Below are 21,451 nucleotides of genomic sequence, written 5' to 3' on the forward strand. Positions count from 1 at the left end.
TTTAGGCTACAGATTCAATTACATTAAATACGAAAACTTGTTTTTTTATTTTTTTTTACGGTTTTTTTTTTTTTTTTTTGAGACAGAGAGAGACAGCGCATGAACGGGGGAGGGGCAGAGAGAGAGGGAGACACAGAATCCTAAGCAGGCTCCAGGCTCTGAGCCATTAGCCCAGAGCCTAACGCGGGGCTCGAACTCACAGACCGTGAGATCGTGACCTGAGTTGAAGTCGGACACTTAACTGACTGAGCCACCTAGGCGCCCTGAAAACTTGTTTTTTTAAAAACAAAGCGCAGAATCAATTGGTGCAGTTGCCCCTTATGGAATATTAGTGGACCTAAACAAGGTAGCAAAATGAACCTGTCTCTCTGCCTTTTGCATCATAAGAATTTGTGGGATGGAAACGATTTAGAAAATATATGGAGAAATGTTTGCAACAGTTTATCTTAAAATCTTTTTTATTTTTTTGTTTTTTTGAGAGACAGAGGGAGAGAGAAAGAGAGAGACACAGAATGCAAAGCAGGTTCCAGGTTCTGAGCTGTGAGCACAGAGACCTGGCTCCAACTCACAGACTGTAAGATCATGACCTGAGCTGAAGTCAGACACTTAACCCACTGAGCCACCCAGGCACCCCTTTCTCAAAAGCTTCATGTCTCTTCTCTCTTTTGATTGAGGCTTTGAAACACCTATTCTATAAGATCGGATCTATGGCTTATAAAATGAGGATATATACTAATATTGATAATTTGACTTGCTAGAAATAGTTTAAAGATCTCAACTCATATTTTTAGAGAAAGCTGAATAGATGATGAAAGTCTCCTATAGCGAAGCTCTCCACCAAAATTTAGAAAAAAAAAACTTCTTTAGAAAGTAAATAAGATATGAAAACTGTTCTTCAGTGTATGTAAAGAAAAGAAAAATACACACACATTCACACACATAAGCACAGTTAAGGACCCACAGGCGATCCAGAATGATAAAGTTACCAATCAACTCCCTTATTGCCTATGACATTAATTTATTGCTTACACTAATGAATAAAATAAAGCCTTTTTTCTTCTTCTTTGATTCAGCAACTGAGCCACTTGGTTTATAGCATGTCTGTACATCCGGTCCTCTAGTTTTATTGCATCTTAAACTGTACCAGTCCTCTTTTCTGGGACATCTAAAAATCATGTGTGTACTCAAATATAAATGATGAAGTATTTTGGGAGATATTAGCTAATTATATCTAGCAGTCAATCAGAAAAAAAATCCTACTCCACCCAGTGTAGTCTGAAAAAGTTCCCCTAAGATTTCTGCGAGTCTGAAATCCATTTGATCAGTGAAATTCATAGCACAGAACTGTCACAGATGTGTACCCAAAATCCAGGAGCTCTGCCTTTTCATAATAACCAAGAGACTTTGAGAAAGTAATAGATATGTTTTGTTTTTAGATTTTATAGGTAGATAAATAGACATTCAAATTTAGAATATTCATCTTATTATCTTCATAATAAGCATTTAAAATATTTCTGCTGTTGTTACTAACAGTATTTTGTTTTCATTTAGAATTCAAAATATGCATTGATATAATAATTGCAACTAATTTCATTCATCACCAACCATATATTATTAAATTTTTACATATATCAATTTCTTTAAAACTCAGAGTAAACCTGAGGATGTGCTATTATTATTACCATTTACTGATGAGCAAAATTAATATTAAAATATTAATCAAATGTTCCATTCAATATTTGGCCCTAGAGGTTTCTTACTGCTTTCCTTCTCAAATTTTAAATTTTGTTACCATAAATCAGTCCAAAATCATTTATTGGGAAGAAAATAACCAGAGTAAAAATGCATGCATATCAGCACTTTTGCTGCCCAAAGAATGAATTATTAAAGATGTGCAGAGAACCACAAAACCCTTTAAAAATCTAATATGTGAAGTTATTCACATTCTACTTTCTATGTTATAGTGTGACAATTGCAGAAAAACAGTGAAAAAATTCACTAATATGATAATCAGACACAGTAAGAATAGCCATTGAAAAGGTTAGGTCACCATAAAATGTCCAAATCACATCATAACCTCACATTTTCACTTCCAAATTATCTTTTCCCAGCAGGGTAGAAATAAGAGATTCAAACTGCATAACCTTTCATCCAACATTATTGCTGTGCTAGAGAGAAGGCTTAAGTAACTTAATTTTTCTCACAAAACCTGATGTTGATATTTGGCAGCTTCTAATCTGGCTGGGTGCCCTGACATGAATTGCAGATTCTCTGTGCTCCTTTTGAGAAGAGTTTGAGGAGGATAAAAGCAGATGCAGACAAACGCAGATGGAGCCCAGAAGCCAAATAGCATGAGTCTCCTCATGTAGGAGTAGATTTGGCAGCCTCACACTGTTTTAAGGAGGAAAGGTAATTTTCTATAAAGTAATTAGATAGTCGCTTAACTCAAACAAACCATTGTGGTGATTGTATTTTGTTTTCGTAACTTCAGGAAAAGTACTTTGGATGCAAGTTAAAATTAAACAGTTGTTTTTGGTTGTTACTGGCTTTGATTATCATTTTTTTTAAGGCAATAATGAAATTGTAGGGTTGAAAGTGATATTTAAATTGGAACATATCCTAACTGATCTCCACAATCAAAGTCAATATTGACCTTTACAAACAGATACAACAAAATGAAAGGCTGCCATTGCCTGGTGCGGCAATTTTAAGTCTTATTTCCAAGTTTCTTGATTTTCTCATTATTACTCTAAACTTCTTAGGGTTGCATTATTTCTCTTTAATCTTCTATTACAGAGCTGGAGGCTCTCATACCTGTTCCTTCATGCCCTTCCATCAAGTTTTCCACAATGGTGGTTCTCTATTTTCTTGTTACTTCTTGGGGATAAGAAGGGGCATTTTCTTTTCATTTCCATTGGAAGGTTCTCAATTAGTATACTTTCTGACCCCTCAACACCACTGTACTCATTCTGCCTTGGGTAGAGGGGTGATTAACTCAACTTTGTATAACTTTTCTTATGCACAGGAAATACCTACTATTAATTGATCCTAAAAAGTTTATGCTTTACAAGGTCCTATCAGTCCCTGGCATATTTGCAGTTTTGCACAGTTAATTTCAGAGACATTAAACTTTGATATACTCTTTAGACAGCCTAAAACATAAAACAAAAAGAAATTTAAGAAAGTGATTAAGGCTACCCATGTCTACAGGATATATGACATTAGGCCTTGGATTTTAGTTTGTAGACAAGGTATTTTAAACCTGGAAGAGACTTATGTTTATCCAGGTGATATTTTTACAGTTGAGCTTATTTATTTATTTATTCATTCATTCATTCATTCAATCATTCATATTTCTGAGGCCTGTGCAAGATGTTCAAGCCAGATCTCTGGTGACTACAGGGACTTGAGCAAAGACATCACCTTAAGAAAAAATGTCTAGACTTCAGAATAAGTGCTGGACATCTACAGGCTTGGCAAAGTTGCTTGGACCTCAGAGAAAGCTTACAAGGGACCACTTTGGGCGCTGTGGTATTCTGCAAGACAGACCTCACAGGGCTTAACAGCTAGCAGAACCCCATGATTGAGGTCTGATAAGTAAAGAGTGGTTGTTGGGGTTTAGCAAGCAAAAGGCATGGAGACTTTGTGGCTACCCTCTGCAAAGGCCAGATTGCTTGTGATCCTGCAAGCAAAGAACCATACCTGTAGTTCGTTCAGGTGGCTTCAGCATGCATGCTTTCATCACTTACTTCACAAGTTCCGCATTTCCTAAATAGGCATAGATGAAGCAAGAGAAACTTACATCTGTAAAGATCTTTTAAAATCTGATTTACAGAATATTTGCTACTTTTATATCACGTGCCCTCTAAATTTTACGTGTGTTTCACAGCACTAGCAACGTTCTGGCTTTAAAATATAAATGCAAAGCCTGTATGGGTAGGGCTAGATTAGCAGCCCCAAATTTTTTCTTATAGTCCCAGTGAAGAAAAATATCATGAACGAGGCCTACCCTGAGTCTCCTAGCCAGTGCAAGGAACCACAACAACTCTAGTTGGTTCTAAATTGGTTAACTTCACATAAGAAAGAAACCTCCCGAGTAGGCAGATTTCTTAAGTGTAAACAGTTCCATAAGGGCAACAGAAGAAGGTATCCAGAAGAAGAGTTTTCCAGAAGAAACAGCCATTGTGATGCATGACTGAAAACACCCACTTACAAGGCAGTGTAAATACTGGGTTCCTAGCTAGAGACCAAATGAATGTAGAACTGGGTGTCAGAAACCAGAGACTCAAAGGGGTAATAGAACTTAGACAATTGTGCAAAATGGTAATGTAGGAAGACCAACACCAGTCAGTTGATGGTTGATATCGTCCAATTTTTTTTTTCAAAACTTAAGAAGAAAAGGACACTTCTATTAGTCTGCTAGGGATGCCATCACCAAATACCACTGACTGGGCAGCTTCTCACAGTCTTGGAGGCTACAAGTTTGAAATTAAGGTGTCAGGGTTCATTTCTTCTGAGGCTTGGAGAAGGTAGTCTTTTCTCTTTGTCTGCAGATGGTCTTCCTTCTGTGCTGTCTTATATCCAAATTTCCTTTTCTTATAAGGACACAGTCATACTGGATTAGGACCCACACAATGACCTAATTTTAACTTAATTGCCTCTTTACAGGCTTATCTCCAAATATATTCACATTCTGCAGTACTGATGGTTAGGACTTCAACATAGGAATTTGGAGGGGACACAATTCAGACCTAACAAAGCTAACTGGGAATGGTTCCTCAAAACTCCAATGATGCCATGTTTATCATACTTCATTCCTGCTTGTCCATTGTTTTACGTGTGCCAGTTTCCCAATCTTGGGAGCTCAAATCACTTGTGGAACACAGAATTTAAGATTGCAGAACAATTTAAATTTTAGGACTTCACCCTTATCTTGTCAAGTGCTTCTGGGCTTGTGTTCCTGAACATTCTTAAGGCTGTCATCTTCAGAAGGCCTGTGTTTACTTTAGATAAGGGTAATTTAGGCTGATTTTTAGAGTGGAGACAACTCACTGTCAAGAGATGATTTACAAAGCCAGAGAACTGGAAAGTGATAGAGCCAGGGCCAGACTGCACTAGTGTAAATATTCTTATGCAGTCAACATGTGCTAAGTCTTCAACTGAAAAAGCACAGAAAATAAGTCATATTAATTATAAAATGATGCTGGATGATTCCTCAGCAGCTGTGGGAAGTTTCCTGAGGACATGATTTTGAATCTTTACTATATCCCATTTTACCCATTAGTCTGCAATTACATGGCCATTGTTACACTACTATTTAAAACATGACACTAATCAACAGGTTAAAATTAATAAAACGTCTGAAACCAGATAATTCATCTAAAAATTAATAAACAGATGTTTATAAAAAGTTTGAAAGCTTGGAAAGTTTCTAAAATGTTATTAAATGTGATATTTGTTTTCCATTAATTGAGTCTATATCTTCTTTTACTAACTAATAAACAGCTAAGGGGTCATTTTCTTTGCCACTCTTTCTCCTATTTGTTTAAATCATACCAAAGCAAGACAACCTTGAAATTTGATTTATGCGAAGATATATCCATTCATCTATGAATGTGACTCTTGGCCTGTTTCTACAGTTTGGCTATTGTAAATAATATTGCAATAAACACAGGGGTACATGTATCCCTTTGAATTAGTGTTTTTGTACTTTGGAGGTAAATACTGAGTGGTGCAGTATCTGGACCATAGCGTAGTTCTATTTTTTATTTTTTTTGAGGAGCCTCCATACTGTTTTCTACAATGGCTACACCAGCTTGCATTCCTACCAACAGTGCATATGGGTTCCCTTTTCTCCATATCCTCGCCAAAACTGATTGTTTCTTGTGTTTTTTATTTTAGCCATTCTGACAGGTGTGAGGTGATATCTCATTGTGTTTTGATTTGCACTTGTCTGATTATGAGTGCTGCTGAGTATCTTTTCATGTGTCCGCTGTCCATCTGTCTGCCTTATTTGGAGAAATGTCTGTTCATGACTTCTGCTCATTTTTTACTTATTTATGCATATAAGAGAGAGATAGCACAAGTGGGGGAGAGGCAGAGAGAGGGAGAGACAGAGAATACCAAGCAAGCTCCGCACTTTTAGGGCAGAGCCCAACACACGGCTCAAACTCACGAAACCATGAGATCATGACCTGAGCCAAAACCAGGAGTCAAGAGTCGGACGCTTAGCTGACTGATCCACCCAGGCACTCCTGCCCATTTTTTAATTGGGTTATTTGTTTTGGGGGTATTGAGTTATATCAGTTCTTGATATATTTTGGATATTAACCCTTTATCAGGGGTCATTTGTAAATATTTTCTGCCATTCAACAGGTTGACCTTTAGTTTAGTTTTCAATTTATATACACACCTATACAAACTCCTGAGATTATTTTCCTAGGGAATCCGTTGAACATATAAATCAATTTGAGAAAACTTAACATCTTTCCAATATTGAATCTTCCAATCATAAACGTGGTTTATTCTTCCTTTTATTTATATCTCTATAATTTCTCTCAATTTTTATACTTTTCTATTTAGAGGTCTTGCATAGATTTTATTTCTAGGAGTTTTATTTTTCTTGCCAATGCAAATGATATATAATTACAAAATTCATTTTCCAAATTGTTTCTTGGCTAAATATATGTAAATAACACAAATTTTTAGATTGACCTTATATCCAGTTGGTTTGCTAAGTCATATTTAATTTTAATAGTTTAGCTATTTTATTATAAATGTTTGCAATATTATTTGCCAAGAGTGAGAGCCTTTTTTTTCCTCCAGGTCTACATACTTTATTTCTTATCTTGCAGCAATAAGGAACTCTAGAACAATGAAAAACCCAAGCGGTGACAATGGGCATCCTTATATATTTGTGATCTATTAGTATTTCATCATCAGGTATGCCTCTGCAGGTTTTTGTGTGTTTGCCTTGTTTTGTTTTGTTTTAGATTCATAATTGAATTAAGTAAGGTTTTTTATACTCCTGCTACGTTAAGTTGATAGTGATAATTGTTGGCTTGGTTTTGGTTTTTAATCATGACACTGTATTGGTTTTTGCTTTATCAAATGCTTTTTTTTCTGAATCTCCTGACATTACTTTCCTCATGTTGGTACAAGCTGAAAGTTTTTTTTCCCTTGTTCTGTTAATGTAGTGAATTACATTAATTGACTCCCAGTATTAACTCAATCTCACCTTCATGAATTAAACCCATTTTGGTGATAACATATACTTTATCTTATGTATCATTGCACTTAGTGTGCTTATCTTTTGTTTAGGATTTTTCAACTGTGTTCATGAGATACTTTAGGCCATAGTTTTTCTTTCTTGTAATACTCTTGTGAGATTTTTACGTAAGGTAATGTGGTCTCAAAACAAAAAGTTGTGCATTTTTTCCTGTCATTTGAAAATTCATGGATATATTAATAGTATTTCTTTCTTAAACATTTTGAAGAATTCACTAATGAAACCATCTGGGTCTGTAGTTAATTTGAAAAACGTTTTAAATTATGAATTCAATTTATTCAATAGATAAGGGCTGCAGAGATTTTTTTTCTTCCTTCCTAGTTTGCCCTTAAACTTCAAAACTTATTCATTCCAATATAGAATGTCCAGAGTTCTTTGTCTTTTGGAACTCTTTCTGAATCTTTAGCTACCATGGTAGCAAAAGCAAAAGAGCAGAAACACTAATATAAAAAAGAAGCTGGTGCATAATCACATAAACTACTTTCACAATTCAATTATCGTTAGAGATGATCAAATGGATATTTCATTCTCATCAAGTTAAAAACAAAGAAATTGAAAACTTTCACATGGATTTTCTTAATTTTATATTACATTCCATAACATTATGTTTTACTATTTTTGTTAAATACAGAGTTATGAATGTGTTAGAAAAAATGCCTTTTTTTCAAACTTGTTAAACAGATAAAAGGTAAGAAGCTACTTAGGTAGCTTAGGTAAGAAATCTGGTACAGTTAATAAATTGACAGATCTTAATCAGATGTGAGTGGTTGAGGTTTACATGTTTGTATTCAATTTTCAAGTTTATACCTTAAACCAAGTATACATTTATATGTATAAATAGTTAAAATATGACATACATAAATACACATATTTTAATATCTCATTAAAAGTTTACATTTTAAAAAAATATACTCTTTTGCTTTATATTCTAGCAGTGAACATATTTTGGGTCACATAAAACTTAGATAAGATTACTAGAATTAGGGGCGCCTGGGTGGCACAGTCGGTTAAGCGTCCGACTTCAGCCAGGTCACGATCTCGTGGTCCGTGAGTTCGAGCCCCGCGTCAGGCTCTGGGCTGATGGCTCGGAGCCTGGAGCCTGTTTCCGATTCTGTGTCTCCCTCTCTCTCTGCCCCTCCCCCGTTCATGCTCTGTCTCTCTCTGTCCCAAAAATAAATAAAAACGTTGAAAAAAATTAAAAAAAAAAGATTACTAGAATTAAAATGTTGCTAGTGCTATTTCTTTGGTATGACGTACAAATTTATTTAATACTAAGTATTCAGCAGTGATCTTAAAATCATTTAAAATACTTTCACCTTTGATTGTATAGTGTTTCCTAACATTTGTCAATTCTAGGATAAAAAAAGTTATCTTCTTAATAACAAAACTCGGTGTTTGAAACTAATTCTAATACTTTACATCAAAGCAAGGACTAAATACATGTTCAATTATTAATACAGAAAAACATTAAATAAAACCTTACATTTTAATTTACATTTTTCCTAAAATGCCTATAAAAAACCAAAAAACAAAAAACAGCCAAACACTAAACATAGCACCCATTATATTATTAATGTGAACACTATATGACATCATTATGGATGACATAAAATGTTGCCTAGTTGCTTTCTAGTACTAAAACAAATCAGGCTTGTTGGAAACTCAGAGACCACAGAAATGTAAGTGTGAATGTCTGTTTAAATATTTGATAACACTACTAAATATCTAAGTAAATATGATAAAATTATAGTGTATAACAATATATTTGAAAATGTTTTCTAGTTCTTACAAAGCCATAAATGTTTTTATAAACACATGGTATTTTTCTACAATATCAATAATGAATAGATTAGAGGAAGATTAATAGTTTAGTAAAAGCAGTTTAACTCAGAGCTTAATTTAACACAAAACAATTCAATGATTTAACCTTGATCAATATTCAATATGTAACCTAGAATTATTAATTGGTAATTTAAATGTGTTGAGATTTAAACTTCATTACATCAACTTAATAGTTAAGTTACTGAATTGTCTTCATATTTGCCTGTTCTTCTCCTGCAGTCGGACTGACTGAGCCTTGTTTAGATCCCTGCTATATTACTTGCATAAGTCAACACAACAGCCAATTCCATATGAACAAATTCTCAACAAATTTAGAACAGCTTTTGTTGTAAATATCACTAGTCCACCTTTGGCTGAACCCAGAACACTTGGAGTGTATATATTTTTGCTCAGATAAAACACTAAGAAACAATGGTTGTCTCTCAATCAAAGTGGATAAATAGAGGTAAGATATTGCGATTGTTTTCCTCTTTTTTCTCTTGCACTCAAGATCAAAATAAACTCAAAGATGAGCCTCATGAGGTGGAAAAAAGTCTTCAGAGAGACAATAAGGCATCCAGGGATGAGAACAAGGCTCTTAGAAAAGAAAATAAGTCCCTTTGGAGAGAAAATAAAGCTCTTCATCAAGAAAACAAAGCCTTCCGAATGGACAACCATTTCATCTGGGAGGTGAATCAATCCCTGAGAGAGCAAAACCAGGTCCTATGGAAGTTTAAAAATGTGATTTTGGAGAGCCAAAGACCACCAGAGGAAAAAATCAATGCTTTGAACACAGAAAGAAAGTCTCATTGGCAACAGAATCGAGCCCTGGAGGCTCAGATCAAGGCTGTCAGAGAACAGGAGAAAGCCTTCCAGAATGAGGCGAAAGCTCTTCAGGAAGAAATACAGTCTCTCCATGAGGAGATCAAGGCCCTGAAACACCAGGAGAGAGCACTCAAGATGGAGGAACAAGATTTGATGAGAGAAGGAAAAGCACTAGAGATGGAAGAACGGGCTCTGTGGAAGGAGGAGCAGGCCCTTCGTGAGGAGAACAAGGCTCTTAGGGAAGAAAACAGTGCACTTCAAGAGGAGGAAAAAGCCCTTCGGGAAGAGGCAAAGGTCCTTGAGGAGTGGAATAAGATTCTTCTGGGAGAAGATAAGAAACACACTTACGGGGAAAATGCACAATAAAACAAAGCAGGAGAATTGTGACTTGAAGATGTAACCAACAAACCATGAAGACCATTGACATTCCAGTAAAAATAAAACTTTTGAAGGTGAAATACTATTGTTAGGATTGAAGTCAAATCTGGAAATTTACAGTACTTGGTATCTGGTCCTGGAAACTAAATAAAGTTCTGAGAATTTAAAAAAATAAAGGAAATGATTCTTTTAGGTTTACTTAAATTTTACATTACTATTAGAGGTATATATTTTTCTACAATGCAAAGATGCATTGTTCAAAACGTGACACTGAATGGGCAAAGGGTTTTCCCTTTAAGTTCAAAAACACTGGATGAATATTATAAGAAATTAACAGAATGGGAAATATTTGTCTCAAAACTCATTCTTAGAATTATGAATATATGAAATATAAAGTTTTGCATACTTCATTCATATGTATTGTAGAAGAATATCCTGCCTCTTTATGCTTATTTCAGTAATCTAGTTGGGGAGCTAATCAAATAACAAGAATTTTAAAAATAGGTGATAGTACAAGAATTGAGTGTTCACTGCCCTCCCCACTTTCTCTTTATTTCTCCTTTCAGCTATTGTCTTTCTCCTTTTGCTTTCGGGGAGGGAGGCTGTTCTCCATCTAATCAATGTATTAAAGAAAGAAAAGGAGAGAATAGAGTCCAAACTTACAACAAGCATTTTGGAATTTGGAATGTAAACGTGTAGAGTTCATAATACAAGTTGGGGGAGAAAGAAATGGAGTTTTCAGAAGTGTTAATGTTGATAATTGATCTAAATGAATGCTCTTCAAAACAAACAACTGAGTCACATGAACTCATGGATTAAAGTTACATATGTAATGGCAGAACATTAGATTACAAACCATGTAGAGGGTTGGTGCCATACCTTGCTTTTCATCATTGCAAATTTTGAGCACTTAATAATCAGGGTAAATGTTTAATGGGTTTTATTGAATATAACTGAAGTTATATCTCATTCTGATTCTTTTCTGGTATTGGGGAATGGAAGAGTAAGAAAACTATAGGAAGATAATACTTTATTTGCTGCCACATCTGCAAAAGCCCAACATACATTTGTTGAATATAATTAGCACTCTATTAAGCAATACACTTACATTTAAGTATAAAAAGTGAAAAAAGACATGTCTCCTGACTTTAACAATTCCACTGAGTATAAAAGAAGAAAAACATTATTACACTATTCCTTAAGAAAGTCTATCTGGCCTCGGGCTCTGTGCTGACAGCACAGAGACTGTTTGGGATTCTCTCTCCTCTCTCTGCCCCTCCCCTGCTCGCACTTACTCACTCTCTGTCTCTCAAAATAATAAACATTTTTTTAAAGTCTATCTGCCTGGCAACAGTTTTCAGACCACTGTTTCTAGGAACTTATAGCTACTATTTCAATAAAATAATCAGCCTTGGAGAAGATTAAAAAGCAAAGAATGTAGATGTATGCTTGACTGATCTGCAGTCCAATCGGGACAGGGAAGAAACACAAATTCATCATTGTTTCTACCTCAAAAGATGTGGAAGAAGCCTGCAGGCAGGAGAATGGCCAAATTAATGTTCTATGAATATGTGACTCTAATGCCTACATATTAATTTTGATATTTTTTTGTTCAGAAAAGAGTCCTTGCTCTGCAAATTCCCTGCTGTAGAATTTAGGACAAATAAACTATTTTATACTTTGGTGATGAGGTCAGGAGAGCAGTGTCTATGGAGTGGGTGTAGTTATCAATGACTTCCCTTAGTGAGAACGTTGCCATTATTATATCATATTTAAATTAGTAGCAACTCAGGTTAAACTGTAAGGCTTAGTACATTTGGATCAGAATTTCAATCTCTCCTCTTAAATTTAAATGCTAACCTGAAAACTGGCACTATTACAAAGAAATCTTGGTTAATGTTTGTAGCCCACTCTATAAGACAAAAATTACGTAAGTAGAGAATGGATTAAAACAATTTATATTGATATCAACACTGCAGACAAATCAAAAGTTTCTACTAAAATGTCCAGTTACCATATTTATGAAATACTATATTGGAAAATGTATTTTCCCATATAAGTGGGATACATTTATATGTACATTAAAAATTTTTCATATTTATTGTTAGATATAAATTTCATGGAAATTGTGTGTTGAAAGGAGAAAATATTTGTGGATGAAAAATGGGGGCATTTGATGCTCACAATGCAGGAACTTTAGTGTATATGAACTTTGTTTCTTTGTTGTTCATTTCTAGATTTTTCCTAATAGTTTCCAAAAAGTATGGTCACCTGAATACCTAATGTTCCCAATGGGATTGTCCCTCCTCCAGATCAGCAGTCATTAACTGCAGGACAGAACAGTGGCATTGATGCTCCAAATATCTTCTTAGAGATGATGGATTCCTTAGCTTTCCCACGGCACCTTCAGTCTAAACCCATATATATACTAATCTTCATATATTTAAGGCCACAAGTTCCAGACTCTGAGTTCCATCCATCTTCACTTTGATTTATAATTCATGATGCCCTACATGACTTGTAATATATCCCAATTCAACATTATTCCTCTCCTTCCTAAACGTATCTTGCCCTTTTTCTGAATGTTCCTTTGGTCCTCTTAACCTAGACAGACTTCAGTATTACTGTTCTCTTAGTATGCCTTGAAGGTGAAGGCATTTAGGCACCAGCAAAGATGGAACTAGTGTAGGCTTCCTCATTTCCCCATTTGTAAAAATTTTATCCTGTTTCCTCCTACAAAAGACTTTGTTTCAATGAAGCACATATGAGATACCACTTCAATCTTACGTGATATTTCATATTCAGACTTCCTGTTTGCTAATTCAGACATTAAAACCTTTAGAATCTGGCTCACAATATTTCTCTTCACCCCTCCTGCTTTTACCTCTTCTGTATGACTTCAAACTGCACACAGAGGATCAGTCCAGAAATGTTCTACTCAGCATCTTGGATCTTGTTTCCAAAAACCATTGCCTCCATATCACCTCAGTCTCCATCCCCAATGTTATTATCTCAACACCTTTATGATTAGCAAGTACCCTGACTCTGACCTAATTCTCTGCCTAGTGTAGAGTAATAATTGCCTGTAGGGAATACTAATCTCCAGTTCACTGTAATTCCTATCCCTAGTTCACATAAATAATTTTATCAGTCCCTGGAGATCTTTTCATTGGCAGAAGATCTACAAGAATAAGCCAAATCTTCCAGGCCGATAGCACAGTGCCTGCTTGGGATTCATTCTCTCTCTCTCTCTCTCTCTCTCTCTCTCTCCTCTCTCTCTCTCTGCCCTTCCCCTCCCCCCCTCTTTCTCTCTCAAAATAAATAAATAAAAATTAATTTTTTTTTATTTTTATTTTTTAATTTTTTTTAACGTTTATTTATTTTTGAGACAGAGAGAAACAGAGCATGAACGGGGGAGGGGCAGAGAGAGAGGGAGACACAGAATCCTAAGCAGGCTCCAGGCTCTGAGCCATCAGCCCAGAGCCCGACACGGGGCTCGAACTCACGGATCGAGAGATCGTGACCTGAGCTGAAGTCGGACGCTTAACCAACTGCGCCACCCAGGCGCCCCCAAAATTAAAAATTTTTAATGAAAAAAAGAATAAGCAAAAGCTATTGCTATATTATTTGAAAACAGTGAGACAAGATATTCAAAGACTGAGGGGTACTGAAATGTGCTCACAGAGACTCTCCATATTGGCTCAAAGAGAGGACTGTACACATCTTTTCCAACTCGGCATTCGTGATGTTACATTGGTATCTTCAACTCTGCATCCTCCAAATCAATGCTTTATTTTTTATTCATTTATTTTTTGGGAGGGTGGTAAAGCTGGTTAAACATTTACCAACCCAAAGTCAAAGTACTTGAAAACTGATTAAAGAAAACAATGAAATCTATATACTTTATAATCCTTGAATTTGTCTATTTTAAATAGAGGGGTGCTTGGATGGCTCAGTTGGTTGAGTGACTGACTCTTGATTTCAGCTCAGGTCATGATGTCAAAGGTCATTGGTGAACCCTGCATTGTTCTCTGTGCTAACAGAGCAGAGCCTGCTTGGGATTCTCTCTCTCTCTCTGCCCTTCCCCTGCTCACTCTCCCTATCTCTCTCTCAAAATAAATAAGCTTTAAAAATAAATTAATAAAGAATACTGTCCAATTAATTTCAGATATTGGTAGCATCAGTTATTTATGCTGATGACATTAATGATCTATAATTTGTTGACCATGATTCATATTGTAAGCAGGAAAAATAAATGGATAATTGAAACAATGAAGCAAATTGTTTTCCTCTAAAACACCATTATCATTATTTTATTTTTATCAATGTATATATTTTAATATTTACATAACCACTTAAGAATCATGTACTAATAAGGGCTCCTGGGTGGCTAGGTCCATTAAACATCTGACTTCACCTCAGGTCATGATCTCACTCTCCGTGGTGGTTCAAGCCCCACATCGGTATCTATGCTGACAGCTCAGAGTCTGGAGTGTGCTTTGGATTCAGTGTCTCCCTCTCTCTCTGCCCCTCCCCTGCTCATGCTCTGTCTCTCTTTCTCAAAAATAAATAAACATAAAAAAAAATTTAAAGAATCATATACTAACATTTTACTGTTCTTAAAAATATAATTAGATAATTTTATAATGGGAATAAAGAGCATAAAGTAACTGGAAAGCTGCACAGATCTGAGAAGGAATTGAGAATAGATCACTAGCTATGTTATGTTCAGGGTACTATACCTTATGTTCAGGGACTGTAATAGACCAGACTGCAATCCCAAGAAAATGGCTCCCTGCGGGTCTCCATAGGAAATCATTGTATAGTTTAAGGATGCTAGGAAAATATTAGAGCTATCTGAAATTACAGATTTTGCACTGAAGGGGTTGTGATAAATTCACAGTAAAAAGTGAAAAAGACCGACAATTAGATCAACAAAGGAGAACATATTTATGGCTATTTATTTTGCTAAATAAAAACAGAATAAAACAATCACGATTCACATATTTTTGATATTCATATTATTTCTGAAAAAAAATAAAAATATAAGTTTACTCAACAATATTAAAGTAGAATATTTGATATTATCCAAGATTTTGCTCCAACCTTTATTTTAAATTCTAAAGACCCTGGATCTATCTTTGAGGCAGTAAAATTACATGTTTTATATATGTATTTTATACCTCCTAAAAATAGCTAGCAACATTCAGTTTATAGAAACTATCACTATTACCACTGCATAGTGGTAAATTTTAATATCTTTGATAAAAATTTTAAACACCTTTCTGATTTAAACTCATTAGAATATAAAATTAGAAGTAAAATTTCACTGCAACACATAATGCCTTAACAAATGAGACCAAAATGACCTGTAAAAATCTTTTCTATAAATACTAGGGATTCAGTTTCCCAAGTGTGATAGTTTGCAAAAACAGTTTTATTACGTCATCACTCCTTATGTTCACACTCCAATTGTTTTCCCACATTGAATCTAAGCTAAACCACCTGATTTGCTTTGGTCAAGGGGATGTAACCAAATGACACAAGTGGAACCTCAAAAAAACACTTGGCTATTTCTACTTATATGCTACTATCTCTACCATTGCCCTCAGAGCATTCCTGGGCTAGTTTGCTCTAAGGTAGGAGACTTGTTGATTTGATTCATTTTCTACCAATCATCCCAGTGGAAGCCAACAACCATCTGAGCAAAGGCATATGCATGAGCTCAGTATAAAACAGAAGAAACCAGAAGAGCCAAGTCTAAATCACCAACCCACACTCCAAATAAATGCTTGTTAATTTTAGAAACTGATATTGAGCTTTTTATAAAATTAAATCAATAAAGACAATAAGGATTTGATATATTGAAATTTTTGTCTTCCTTCTCATTATTTTATGATATTTGTTTGAAAATTCTAGTATTTAAAAAATGTAACGCATTTTCAGTTAAACAATGACATTTTAGTATTGCTGTATACATTTATAATAATAAATGTGCTTAAACACTCATTGCTTTAAATACATTTAATCAGATCATTAGGAAAGTAGCATGGTTAACTGAAAACCGCAGTGATAATATTGTTTAAAATACTAATAAACCCTTCAATTTATATGAAATAATTAATCATAACTACTAGTAAATGATAAAATTTCAGAATGTTGTATATTAATTTAAACTGAAAACAAGATGACGTGTATCACTAATGAGTTACAGATGACAAGAAAAGTGCAAGCACTTTAAATTATATGAAGTAAAGAGAGGTACATCTAAATCATACTTCTAATCTGTATTTAATCTATGAAAATCCATACAAATATAATCTGTGAGAGTATCTTCATACTCAGCAGAAATCATATGATAGAATGAAGGGGCCAGTATAATTTGAGAAAACTGGGTTATTCTAGCCCAGCTTCATTTATTTGTCTGGTAGAGATAGCCAATTATTAGTAAATCAGAGATAATCCATCTTCTTGGATGGCTTCATGACCAGCCACTTTCTGTTACAACAGCATCGAGTCATGTGTCCCACAGTTCCTGAACCAATCTTAATCAAATTACTCAGTACAGCACTAGGTAAACTTTGGAATTAAGTTAAATCCCACAGATGTCAGATATTAGAACCAACAACATTCACTGTGTTTCCAAGTTCCCTTTATTAATGACCTGTCTGAAAACTTGGTTTTCCAGAGACAAACTTCCATATAGCTTCCTCTATAGTGCAGAAAGTGAGTCCAAAATCTGACGCAGGTATATAGGAATTTAGTGATAAGTGTTATTTAATGCATTGAATAAAAGATGAATTAGCCACTTGATGGTTTTCACAACAGACTACTGTCTGATAAAGCGAAGTTAGGTACATCCTCCACTTCTCACCATCACTACCATCAAAACACAACGTATTTTTGTATGGGTATGTGAAATATCTATACATTGGTATCTGTACCCACATACAGTTGTTTGCTAGGGCTGTCATAATGAGGTAGCACAGATTGTAGTGCTGGAGGCTACAAGTCTAAAATCAAAATGTGGGCAGGATTGAAGTCTGAAGGCTCTACTTGGCTTCTAGATGGTCATCTTCTGTGTCTACACATGGTCTTCCTTCTGTGCCTGTGTTTTAATGGATTCTTCTTATATGGACATCAAACATATTGGATTAGGACCTGCCCATGTGACTTCATTTTATCTTAATTACCTCATTCAAGTCCCTATCTCCAAATGTAGTCACATTCTAAAGTACTAGGGGTTAGGAACTCAACATATACATTTTAGAAGAATATACTTCAGCCCATAACACCATACATAAAATATAGATATTATTCAAGATACATCATATCATAATATAACAAAACTATCATCATAAAAAAGATACAATCTAGAATCTATACAAAAAAGATTTATGTATTTGTTAAAATAAAAAACAAAATTCTCCATGTCAAAATTTACTATTATCAAAACGGATGAATAAAGATTCAGAAAAACAGTTGCAGTATACATCTCATATTATTTATCTCTTTAAAAAAGCTCTAAATAGTAATATGAAAAAGACAAAGATCTTTGGAGGAGGAATACAGTCTGGATGGAATGAAGAAGGAAAACAAAAGGAATCAACAGATTTCCATTCCTGACAAACTATGCCTTTCTGAGCTTGGTATATATACCCCTTGGATATTGTATCTAATCTTACCAGTGTCTCTAAGTTAAGATAAGCTTTTCTGGTCAAAACAGATTTTCTCAACCATCACATTCCATTCTGTAGAGAAAGTTGAGATGCTGACTTCCCTTTTCTAGCTGTTTTTGATGGCTTAAACCTCTCATGCGTCTCTCTTGACATATCAAGATGGGTAACAGCACTATCAGAGGAGAAAAGTCCAGGTTGGCAGGGGATTGGTTGCTCTAGCTCAATTCTGGGAAATAGAAACTCACTCACAGCCTGTTGCCATTATTTCTTGCTGTCTCAGATGACTGTACTAGTAGTGTGGGTGGTCTGTGTGAATATATCAAGGAGAGAGCAAAGTGGGGATTCAAGTTCCCTACATACTCAGAATATCTGTAAAACATCCCCAGCATACAGTAGTACTGTGAAGAATGTTTCTGAATAAGCTTTGACCTGTAATGCTTTTTAACTACCCAGAAGATTTAAACTGCAATCTTGTTGAGGCATACTCTTAAATATATGCCAAAGCCATATGGAAGTGAATTACTTTGCTGATGAGTGAGTCTTACAGATCCTTTACAATCACATCTCTACATCCCTTTTTTCTTCCTGATAAATGAGTTATTTTTAATTCTCATAAAACCCTATTAGCTGGGAAGATATTATATTCTAGTTTTGGAATATGTAAAAATCTCAGGCTCTATCCCTTGACATAAATAAGAACTGAGTTGCCATTCTGCAACATGGGATTATGCCCCTATAAGGATGTTTTCCAAATTGTTTCATGCCCTACCTATAGTGACAGATCATGTTAATCCAAGGACTGTTGATAAGCCTTTTATGGCTTAACTTTAGAGAATTTTTCATCCTACACAGGATGAGTGAATTTACATATTAGCACTCAAATAATCATCCCTAGAGTTTTGGTTTGTTGAAATTTCATGATAATGGGGACATTTTTTAAAAATTTATCATGAATTGTAGACCATTTTCTTCATAAAGATTCATGTTTTAGGGGTGAATGGGTGGCTCAGTTGGTTCAGTGTCCAACTTTGGCTCAGGTCATGATTTTGTGGTTCATGAGTTTGAGCCCCACTTCAGGCTCTGTCCTGACAGCTCAGAGCCTGGAGCCTGCTTTGGATTCTGTGTCTCCCTCTCTCTCTCTGCCCCTCCCCCACTCATGCTGTCTCTCCCTCTCTCTCTCAACAATAAAGACTCATGTTTAATAAACATTAAAGACTCATGTTTTAGTCTTTGTCACAATATTATTAATTAATACGATCCTTCTGTACACAGTATAAATACCACAACATAACACACATTAAAGCTTTACAAAGACAGGACACATATTGTTTTCCATTATATGATAAATGACACATTTCTTTCCCAGTAACAGAAGGATCAATTTGAAAGAATTAAATAAATTTGTTAAAGCAGATTTAGATATTGAAGAAATGAATGAGTACATTTTTGAATGTCATTGCAGGGTTACAACAGAGATACTGAAAGTAGAAGTCTATTGATAGAATTCCAGTAAGCACGGTTTAATTCCAAATCAGTCACAGTTCTGACTCGGAGAGAAAAATCTTTTTTTTTTTTTTCAATCTACTTTGTGCACGTTGTTAGTGAACATATTAGTTAATGACCTGAAGGCAAATCCCTGACAATGTGATTTTGTGCTAATTGTGTGGAAAAATATTTCTAGCTTTTAAAAATGCTACATTCTGAGATGCTATAGGGAATTCATCTTCCTTATTTGAGCTATTCTATTCAACCTTCCTCAAGGGCACTGAATCATATTGAATGAGTCATCCAGTATTCACATCATATCTAAAATCAAGGAAAACTCTCAAGAGGCAATATTAGGGATTAAACACTCTCATTCTGTTTACATTCAGTTGGTATTAAAAAAATTAGTTAAAAAATCAATTGTATTAAGACTATAGATATTTTAATATCTCATCTTCAAAGTGCCTTATATTAAAATGTCAAAACTTTAGATATATTATAAAAATATTTTTATCTTTACATTTGAAAAAGCTCCTTATTTAAATTTGTTTTCTTTAAAACATTTTTTCTTGATTGTTAATCAAATTAACATATATTAGACTCCTATTAAAATAAGTGTATGTTTCATGAGCATGCTTATTAGAGGAAGGCCAGTGCTTTAACAGACTTAGGTTGAAAACTATTAAGTTGAGGTATGTTAAAGGATAAGGCTGTAAAATACATGTAAATTTTAAGTTGTTGCCAGAACATTTGTTATTGATTTTAATATGATTATAAAAGCTTATTTAAAAATACTGAATCTTTGATTTATAGCACATAATAGACTTGAGGATATTTTATATTAAATGTGTGCAATATTTTATTTTCAATTAACTAAATATAAATATGAATGCTCTAAACACAGAAAAAGTTGAAGTTTATAAGTTAAAATTTCTTGAATTGTCACTGTTCTTATTTTAATTGTATTTTTCACATAATGTGAATTCCCATCCTCTACCCCCTGTCAGGCACATCCATGGCACCTTCTCTAATGTATTTAACACACACATCTAAATTATGCTAATTAGGTCTTTTAAAATGTCTTTTAAAGATTATATAGATTTGTTTTGAAATCTGTGTTTTCATTCTTGTAAACAGTATTGTCCTATAAACTATATTATATTCTTTTTCCATTCATCATTAGTTTTTTGGGATACATCAAGCTCTTATACAATAAAATAGAATTCATTCTATTCAATATATTCATTTATCATATCACCAAATAGATAGATCTCACAATATAAATCCACCTCTCCAGTAATGGACTTGTAATCTGCCTATAGCTCTACGCTACCCAAAACTATGACATTGTGATGACTATCTTTATTAATCTACAAGTCCCTGTAGACTTGTCAGAAAGATTTTGGGGAATATTTACTCTGCTGTGATAGTAATTGCTAGATGTGGGGTATTTGCATATATGTTTTTACCAGATGTTACTAAATATCTCCAGAATGCCTTGAACAAGTTTATATTCCCATCAGCAATGCTTAAAGTTTCCAATTTCCCCACATTCTTACATTTCAGTGTACTGCCTTTACATGTTTTGCCAATCTGCTCCTTGCAAGAGGATATGCAATTTTTGTTTTAATCTGTACTTCCACATTTACTGGTTAAGCTGACTGTGAATATATCAGCTATGTGGGTATTTCCTCAAAGGAAATGTAACAAACCCATAAAGAACACAAATCTTGGACCAAGACAGCTTGAGGGCAAATCATGCCTCCATCACTTACATATACAAATATAAACTTGGATATATATTATTTACCTTTCTATGCCTCAGTTTATTCATCTCATATCCTCATATGGTAATGAGGATAACCATAACTCTGTGAATGTTAAATAAATTAATATGTATATAATGCTTAGCACAGGGTCTAGTACACAATAATTGCTATACATTAACTATTATTTTTTATGCATGTCTTCAGCA

General features: G+C 34.5%; 1 long non-coding RNA gene and 1 pseudogene across 1 annotated transcript in view; one reads left to right on the top strand and one right to left on the bottom strand.

Moving 5' to 3' along the window:
• Positions 1 to 21,451, bottom strand: part of LOC128314357 (uncharacterized) — a 372,707-nt gene that overhangs the window by 264,036 nt on the left and 87,220 nt on the right. The window lies entirely within an intron of this gene.
• On the top strand, positions 8,858 to 10,488 carry LOC106988429 (protein chibby homolog 2-like; annotated as a pseudogene).

Source organism: Acinonyx jubatus, chromosome A1, assembly GCF_027475565.1.
Source record: "Acinonyx jubatus isolate Ajub_Pintada_27869175 chromosome A1, VMU_Ajub_asm_v1.0, whole genome shotgun sequence".
NCBI classification, from domain to species: Eukaryota; Metazoa; Chordata; class Mammalia; order Carnivora; family Felidae; genus Acinonyx; species Acinonyx jubatus.